Here is a 9,650-nt window from a genome sequence, read left to right as displayed (position 1 = left end):
GATCTCGAATTCTAATTTCAGAGTCTGAGCTCCTACCGACAGTGTCACTAGATTATGACACAATGAAAAAGCTATCACTGTTTGTCAGGCACCTACGATGCCTCAGGAAAACTGCATCAAACTCTCTACAGGCACGAAGGAGATTTTAACTCTGACGTGAGTATAGCTCCATTCAGCTGACATAAAATCTGACACCTTGAGAAGGAAGCAAACTCTCTAATACTGTAGGTCCCCCACCTGCACCCCAGAGGCACGTTGTGTTTCTGTGGCTGGGCACACGTGGGCACACACACTCTTCCATGAGCCCAGGAGCACACGCATGTACCAAGACACAGTGATCCCATACGGACTCATGCAAACCCTGCTTCCAAAAACCCAACTGTGTTGTCACCTAGTTAGGGACCCAAGCCCTCGGCCTAAACTCAAGATGTTCTCTCAAAAAAGTGGTTCCCTAGGTGGGTGGCAAGTTTGCATTGTGACCATGCCAGGAAATGTTGGCAAGCCCCGTCATTCAAGGCTCCCTGGGCTCTGAGCATCTGGAAAGAGCCGGTGGGGGTGAGAATATTCGCACTCAGGGCTGAAACTCCAGCTTCTTTCCCACAGTACTTTCACAGCTGTAAATCCCACTTCCCAGGAGCTCCTGCTGGGGTTTGCACGCTGCCTTCCAGGGCCTTCCCTGCCAATCAATTTCAGTGTGAATTCAGCCGAGATCCTGGCCAGAGGAACCGGTTGGACCTGCCTGACAGTCTCCCAGCTGCAATGCGGGAGTCTGGGCTTGCGGCTAAGTCTATCCTTCCAAGTTGCTTCTGGGAGCATTTCCTGAAGTCCCACCTCCTTCCCAGCCCTCTCCTGAGCTTGCATCTTCCTGGGGTGACAATCACTGGCCCAGCCCTGCCCGCCATCATCCCAGCAGCCAGCACTCACTGCACCCCAGCACCCATCTGATATCACAGACAGACTGTGTCCCCACACATCCCTCCTGCAGCCAGAAGAAGGGGGGGCAACATACTCGCCATTTCAGCAAGAGGCAACAGAGGCTCCAAGAGGCAAAGTGAATTTCTCAAGTCCTCCCCCACCCTCATTGGGAAAAAGAGGGGCAAGGTCTACCCCCAGGTCCACCTGGCTCCACAGCCTGAATTGCTTCCAGGCCCCCACTCTGGCCCCAATGAGGATTTCAGAAACAAGAGTGTTTTTCTTTTGGCACTGGTGGCCTAGAAGTGTCTGAAAAGGAGGTGATGTAGAGAGGAGTGGACAATGGGGGCAGAGAACTTCACAGGGCAACAGCTCAGGCCAAGGTAGGAAGGCTAGGGAACCCAAGGCAGGACTGGGGTCTCTGTGACCAGAGCACAGGATGTTGAGTGAAGGATGGAGGGTCAAGGGCTCGTGGCACAGGGCCCTAAAGGCCAGGCCAAAGAACTTGGAGAGGGCCCTGGACATGCTAGGGAGCCATAGATGGTTTCTGAGCAGGACTAGTTGCCAATACCTCAGAAAAATTCATTTAAAAGCAACATCTCTTCTCATCCCAAGAAAAAAATTTATAACTCTGTATGGTGACAGATGTTAATAATAATGTTAATAATAAAATAAGATCATTTTGTAATATATACAAATACCAAATCATTATGTTGTACACCTGAAAGTAATATAATGTTATGTGTTCCTTTTACCTCAATAAAAAGAATTTTTTAAAAAAGAAAGCAATGTCCCCAGTGGAGCCCAGGTGGCTCAGAAGGTTGGTGCAGGGTGGTCTGAAGGTGTGGGGTGGGTACTATCCTCTCAGAATCGAGTCTTCACTGAATAAAATCCCAGAAGCATTTTTCAGCCAGTTGCAAATTCTGTCTCACCCATCATCCAACCCCCAGGCTCAAGAATATAAGAGTCAATGGGGCACCTGGGTGGTTCAGTGGGTTAAGCCTCTGCCTTCGGCTCAGGTCCTGGTCTCAGGGTCCTGGGATCGAGCCCCACATCAGGCTCTCTGCTCAACAGGGAGCCTGCTTCTCCCTGTCTCTCTGCCTGCCTCTCTGCCTCTTGTGATCTCTCTCTCTGTCAAATAAATAAATAAAATCTTTTAAAAAAGAAAAAAATAAGAATAGAAGAGTCAAAAGCACAGACTCTGGATTAGACCACCTGCTCTCGAATCCCAGCACTGCCACTTACTAGCTGTGCATCTTGGGCAAGTTGTTTAACCTCTCTGTGTGATTCTGTTTCCTCCTCCAGCAAACAGGGATAGCACTATCCCCCTGGCTCATAGAGTTAGCATATGGGTTACACGAATAACTAGCTGAAAAATGCTTAACTATCAGGCACATGGAAAGTGTTTGTCAAATAAGGACCTCTGAGGCCAGAGCCCCTGGTGTCCCTCTCAAAGATGGAAACAGGAGTCGGACGTTGTATGTTCTCAGTGATCCCATTCTGGGTCCTAATACTCACCAAGTGCTTTTGCTCCCCGCAAACCAACACTTTTACAATATGCCCTGATGGAGTCCCAAGAACCGACTTCAGACTTGCAGGTCTGTAGTCTGTGGAATGAATCCACTACAAATCAACAATTTCATCACATTCAAACAAATGTTGCTACTTTTTGAGAGCAGGGCTCTCTGGACCTTTCTTGGTTTTCGGGTACACTCTCCTCCCTCGGGCAACCAGAGCCAGGAAGGAGGGCCACCCAAGAGAACGCCACAGAGCCAACCTTTTTGGAGACCTCAAGCAAAAGGAAAGTCTTTTAGATATGTGATGTCTGTAATCCAACCGATGTGTGACTTCCCTACTATAGAAAAGTATAAAACCCAGGGAGAGGTCACTTGGGTGACCCCGAAGAGACAGAAGCTGGGCAGGCAGGCAAATAGGGGTTCCATTTGAGGTTCTCATCTCAGGGCCAGACAGATGCTTCCCAAGGGCCTCCGTGCTTTGCTCCTGCCCTCTGACCTTTCCCAAATCGCCTCAGAATCTGGCTCATCATCTTGGACTGCCAAAGCCATGGTTTAGGTGGAATTGGAATTTGAGGCAATTGCTCTCTTCCGGGGCAAAGACAGACTAGCGGGCTGTCGATTTTGCAAACAAGACAGTGATGAGACCAGAGGTAAACTTTTGAAAGAGGACCCTGGCAGCCTGAGAGGGGCCAGTCGAGGGTGGGGCCTGGAAGACGAGTTTATGAGACTCTGGGAACGATCCCAGAACAAAGTGGGGACATTCCAAACTAAGGTGCGGTGGTGGAAAAAGCCAGAAGCGTGCATCACAGAGGGGATATGAAGGCAGATCTGTCCCCGAGAGATCGGCTTCTTTCTCAAGAAGTAGAACAATAGGGACTTCGAGGAGCTCAGAGGCCGGTGGGATTAGCTGCCAACTGGAGATACAAATTCTCCCGGCTCTGCTCGGAAGCAAGAGTTGCCTGACTCTATTTACCTATCTGTAAAATGTCCTGATGCCTGATTCCTTCCGGTGTGAGCTAAAGAACCAAAAGTTGTGAAGAGCTCAAGGGAGTGGAAGGGGGTCAGAGGGCTGCTCACAGACGCGCTTCCATTTTCCAATCCCGACTGTGCACAAGAAATGTCCTCGGGAACCGTGTCAACCTCTCTTCATCTGCGTTCCTCCTTTAGAAAGCCTCTTCCTGCATCAATGAAACACAAAGCAGGAGCTTGGGGAAGGTTGATTTTGACTTGAGGACACTGAATACAATCTTTTCTGGATGTTTACCAAGTGCGTTTACCAAGCAGCCTGCTCTCCAAACCCTAGCGATTGCTTAAAACAAGAAAGCTGCTGATTTGTGGAGTGTTTTCTTAAAAAAAAAAAAAAAAAATCATCACAAATGTTAGATTTAGAGACATTATTTCTTTTTAAAAATAACTTGTCAGGGGGACAAAGTATTTAGGAGGCTTTCTTCTCAGCTCAGAAAGCAACAGGAAAAGGGGGAAGAGGAGTCCTTTCTTCTGCAGGAGATTAGATATGGTGGATAAATTGGGGAAGGAAAGGTGATCAGAAACAGGAGGGAAGCTGGTTTGTTCCCTGCCGTCTGAAGCCCACCAAGACCCATCTCTGATCCACCCACCCCTGCCTTTTTCTCTTCAAAGACCCACCAAAAATCTAGGGGGAAACAATGAGGCTGAGATCCGGTCAGGCCCCCTCCCAGACTTCCCTCCCTCCTGTCCCACCCCGCTGTGCCCCTTCCAACCTGCCTCTCATACCAGATGTCAGTGTCTCTCCCCACAGGTACCAGAATGTGTCCCAAAGTGCACCACTGAGGGATACAAGATTTTGGTGGATGACATGCAAACAATCTTAAAAAAAAAAAAAATAGCAGTATTTATTTTAAGTAGTATCAAAAAACTAGATTGATACAGATAATAGTTCATAGGTGGGTAGAGATAGATAAGACAGACGATAGATAAATGATAGATAGATATGCCTTCAAAGCCATGCTTTCATAGAAACCACCCCTTTCCTCTTTAAATAACTTTTTTTTAAGATTTTATTTATTTATTTGACAGATAGAGATCACAAGTGGGCAGAGAGGCAGGCAGAGAGAGAGAAAGGAGGAAGCAGGCTCCCTGCTGAGCAGAGAGCCCCATGTGGGGCTCAATCCCAGGACCCTGGGATCATGACCTGAGTGGAAGGCAGAGGCTTTAACCCACCAAGCCACCCTGGTGACCTGACTCCTTTCTTCTTTAAATACATTTTACTCATTGTATATTTATTAAGTCAATTACTGCCTCACCAATGCCAGGCACCACTCATGGTGCTTGGGAACATTAGTGAACCAAACAGCCATCCGACATGGACCTCACAGAGCTTATGTGCTGGCAGGAAAAGGCAGAAAGTAAGCAATAGATGCATAAATAATCCAGTGTTCCAAGGTGATTAGCATTATGGGGGAGGTGCGGGAAGAGGGGAGAGAAGAAGAGGAAAAACAGAACAGAATAAGGCCGGTCTGGAAGGCCCAGGAAAGAGGAAAGGAGCAGGTTGTCAGATCAGGTAGAGGGGTTAGGATAAGCTTCATCAAGAAGGAGAGATAGATCTGAGCAAGGAGGTAAAGGGGGTGAGAGAGACTGCCACAGCTTTATCTGGGGGAAGATGGTTCAGGTAGAGGGAATAACTCAAGCATGTATCCTGAGGAGAATAATCACCCTATTCCAGAAAGAAATTTAGACCCAGAAGGTTCTTTCCTGGCCCATTTGACTTGGGTGTTGTCTATCAGGCTTCATAGCTTTGTTCAAATATCACCTCCTCCAGGAAACCTCCCTGATTACTCTTTCCCCAGTCTATGTCAACTTCTTTGTAGTATAGATGCTCTCAGAGGTCCAGTTCTGCTTTCTCCTTTCAAAACTGTGCACTGATTAGTTTAATACCTAACTGCTCACTTGTCCTGTCTTACTAGATGGTAAACTCCATGAGGATTCTTTTACTGGGAGGATTTCTGGCTTTGCTCATTATTATATTGCCAACACAATGCCTGGCATATGGAAGACACACAGCAAATATTTGTTCAGTGATTGAATGAATAGTCTTGGGTGGCAGGCCTGGAAGCAGAGGATACACCGAACACAGGACTGCAGCTGCTGTAGAGAAGTGGGACAGTGGGCTCCTGGGACCCAAAGTTTTGGTGGGCCAGAGCAGCTCCAGAAGCTGGAGCCTGGATTGGCCTGGGACCCTCCACCTCACTCTTGCACCCACCTGCTCACTAGGCCCTCACGTGCCGTCTCTCCAGGATAACTTCTGTCTTCCCTGGAGATGCCAAGTCTCAGATAAGGACAGCGGTTTGTTCCCCCTTCAACTCTGCATCTGCGGCGGCAGCAGCCTGGAAATGCTTCCTTTCCAAGCTCGCAAAAGGATCCTGGGAGTGGAGACCAACCTGAGCACGTTTGCTGGGATGTCTACTGGAGGCCCAGAGAGGGCCGTGTGCACCAGCGTGTATGTGAGCATCGGCCCCGGAGCAAGTCCGATCGCGCAGCCTCAATCTGACTGGTAACTCGAAGCAGCTGCGTGATTTACAGGGGCGTGTGGGGAGAGCTCTTCTCTCTCGCTTTGAGATCCTGAGTGCTTCATATAAATATTTATGGGAGCCTGGGCCTCTATTAACCCCACCAGTGCCACATTTCACTCGTTACATGGTGCTTGTGTGCAAATGAGTGCGAAGGCCAGTGTTCAATATGCAATGCACGTATGTCGGTGCATGTGGGCGTATGAAGATGTGCATGGACCCATGTGAGTGTTATACAGGCAGGATCACTGTGGTTCAATGTCAGCATAAATCCATGTGGGTATATGCAACATTGTGCACATTTTATGGCCACGGCGTGAGAGCGTTTACATATATACAGTAGAGAAGTGCACACGGACTTAAGCATGTGCACCTACACACCTGCCTCTGGGCATATAAGCATGAGATGCATACATGTTGATGCCTGTGCCTGCGTTAAGAGTGTAAACACGTCTTGTGCAGGTCCAATGTTTCCATACCACACCAGAAACAGCTGTGGTTAAACTAAGGATGATTCCATCCAAATTGCCTCACCTAGAGGCTCCTCCTATAGACAGTTGCTCTGCTAATTATGATCCATTTACTGGAAAGTTCAACCGAGAACACAGGAAAGGTGAGGGGTCTGTTGATGAATTTTGAAAAGCACCAGTGTCCCAAGCTAGCAATGCCCAAGCCAGCAATGTCCCCCCCACACACACCAGGACCACCACAAACTGCTGGCTTCTCTATGAGAGATTAAAATGGGAGACAGAGCTAAAGTTTCCCTCCAACCCCCTTGTCGTATTTGTTCTGGTTCTCCAAGAGCCCATTGCCCATCTCCATGTCTGGGCAGGGAGCCTTTTGGATGGAGAACAGTAATTACACACCCAAGAAAGTGAAAACGTTATGCAAAGGGAATTAGAAAAGGAACTCCCCTGCAAAAGGGCTATTTCCCACCCCTCCCTATTTTCCCCTAAGCGTTCCCCCACCCCCACACACCCACCCCCTTGCTCCCAGGCTGTTTCAGAGAAGAGATTGTGAACTTGTGGGGTCTGGTGGCAAAAATACAAATTTTGGTATCACATAGGTGGGGACTCGAGCTTCAGGTCCTTCACTGGGTGACAATGGGCCTACTTAGCCATCTCCAATCTGCATGGACAACAATCACCCACACTTCAGAGAGCTAAGCGAAATGCCATTAACAGGACTAACCTCATGATTTGGCCACACCTGTTGTGCCCCGTGACCTGGATGCCCCTTGTCGGAGGAAAGGGGCGGGTGTACCAGGCTCTGGCTCCCAGGACACAAAGGAAGGCAGAGGCCAAGCCTATGCATTGGGAAGTGCAGCACTTTGCTGCCCACTCAGGAAAAGCAGAGCTGAATGCCCAGACCAGTCCTGGCCCAGGACCTCACCCGGGAAACAGGTGCAGGTGACCCTTGCAGGGTCAAGGTAGTGAAAGTGAAATCAGAAGAAAGAGGGGGACTTGAAAGTGAGCTCCTGATTCCTGATGGGGGCGTCACAGGCCAGGCTCCATGCCTGCCTTGCTCTCTCCAGCTCAGAAATGAGCACCCTCTAGGCTTCCCACCCCCATCTATCTACTGGAAGAAGTACAAACCCTAGTAAAATGCACAGAGCTCTATAAAGGAAAGCACGGCACGGCGACACTGAATTTGTGGACTTCTGCCCCCTTCTCACACTGAACCTGGCTTCTTCCAGGAAGTATCGGGCCTTCTCCCATCGACTCGGTTGCTGCTCTACCAGCCTGAGGACAGCATCCCCTTTTGATACAAATAAAAAGGAATGTTTAACAAGCAGCTGCTATCTTACAGGAAAACAACCTCACATGCAAAGAATGCAGAAGGGCAACTAACGTGGAATTTTGCTTTGGAGCAAACCCTTATTAATAATTTAGGTGGTTTTCCAAATTGGAGCCGCAACCTATCTCCGACATTTAATTTCTCGCAAGTGAGAACAGTTAGCTCTGATTCTCTTATCTAAACGCATCTTTTAAGATAATATGTGTAGCACGATGGGGAAGGGCATTCAGATATGAGGAAGATGCATGGAAACAACCAGTAGGACATGAGGCAGGTAGGCGTGCAAGACCCAGGAATGTGTGCCCCCCAGCTGGAAGAGGTGCTCTCTATGGCCTGGAAGCCTGCTCTCAGGAACAGAAACTGCAGAAAGGACGAAACTCCAACAGCAGCAAAGGCAGCAGCAACGGCCTTCCCCAGTGGCAAGCTAGTCCCCAGAGCCAGGTAAGCCCAGCTCGGGTAGCCTTATGAGGGCTTCTCCCACCCCAGAGGTCCAGCCTGGACCGGGGACTCTCCCCGCACTGCAAGCTGGCTTGTCTCTGGAGGGTCCTCTGCTGGGCCCAAGCTAGGGAGCAGCTCTTCTAACCAGACTGCCTCCTTTTAGGAGGGCTGCTGATGGAAAAGATGTGGTCTGCAAAAGGCACCCTTTGCGGACTTTTATTTTGGTGGGGGGAGGAGGGGCAGAGTAAACCTCTAATCCTCCCCTCCTTACATAACAAATCCAAACACCACGATCGGGGAGGAAAGGCCAGGCCCTCGGATAGCTGGCTGTATAGGGAAGCATTATGCAAGAGGCTGGTTCTGGCCTTTCCTTGCTGAAAGCTGGGGCTCAGAAGCAGGGTTTGCATCTGTAAGCACGTAAGGGACCCACTGGAATCTCTAAACCCAGCCGTTTCCCCTGGGCCCATGGAGAAAGAACTTGAGGGGTAGGGGTGAGTGGCTGAGGGGTGGCGGGGGGTGCTGCCTGGCCTGGCAGAAGCTGTAGTTCTAGTCACAGAAAAAGCCAAATGACCATACTGCTGGGTTCTGGCAGCTCCCACTCTGAGCCAGAGAGGACAGTTAGATTGTGCGTGGGATGGAGGTGGGCCCCTCGGACAGGGACCTGGGTTGATCCTGCCACAAAAATGTGCAGAGACCCTGGACCGAAGGAAGCCCGGCTGTGACCAAAAGAGGGGTCTGGATCTAAGGCCCGGCCCCAGCTTGCCCGGCCCCAGCTTGCCCAGCTCCTGCCACCGACAGCCAGGTTGGCCTGCTCTTTAGTCAGCGCCAGCGGGGACCCTGCTGGAGGTCGGTCCACACCAGTCCTGCTGCCGGCGGGTCGGCTGGAAGGGAAGGCTGGGGAGTCGGAGCCGTCAGGGCAAGAGCCCAGAGCCCCTGGCTCGGCCGGGAGCTGCGCGGAGGCTCGGGGCCGCCAGACCCCATCTCCGGGCCCCGGCGCCTCCTCGCACTTACCGGACACTTCCGAGTCCGCAGCCAGAGCCCTTCCTCGCCAGGCTGCGCCCGGAGGAAAAGCAGAAGGGACTGGAAGGGAAAACGTAGGGGAAAAGTTTTCCGAAGTGAAGAGTTTACCTAGGAAGGGCTGAAGGAAAGGGAAATGGCAAAGAGTAAGGACGCGGGAGGCCGCTGAGCGGGACCGACGCCTCCACCCCTGCCTCGCGGGTCGGAACCTCGGGCTCCCGGGATGCCGCGCTGAGCTCCATCCCCGACCCCTCGCGGACGGTGGTGGCGACCGATCCCGTGGGCACAGCCTTCCGCACACCGGGCCAACCCTGGTTCCAGGGCCCGGGGCGTTTAGGCAGTTCGCTCCGGCCGGGACCTGACCCGGGCCGCCCCAGGCAGGGACTCAGCCTGGAGCGAGCCACCTTCACGGGGCCCTTGTGTG

Source organism: Enhydra lutris, unplaced genomic scaffold, assembly GCF_002288905.1.
Source record: "Enhydra lutris kenyoni isolate GAN:26980312 unplaced genomic scaffold, ASM228890v2 scaffoldscaffold6, whole genome shotgun sequence".
Taxonomy (NCBI): Eukaryota; Metazoa; Chordata; class Mammalia; order Carnivora; family Mustelidae; genus Enhydra; species Enhydra lutris.
Note: the sequence above shows the minus strand (reverse complement) of the source record.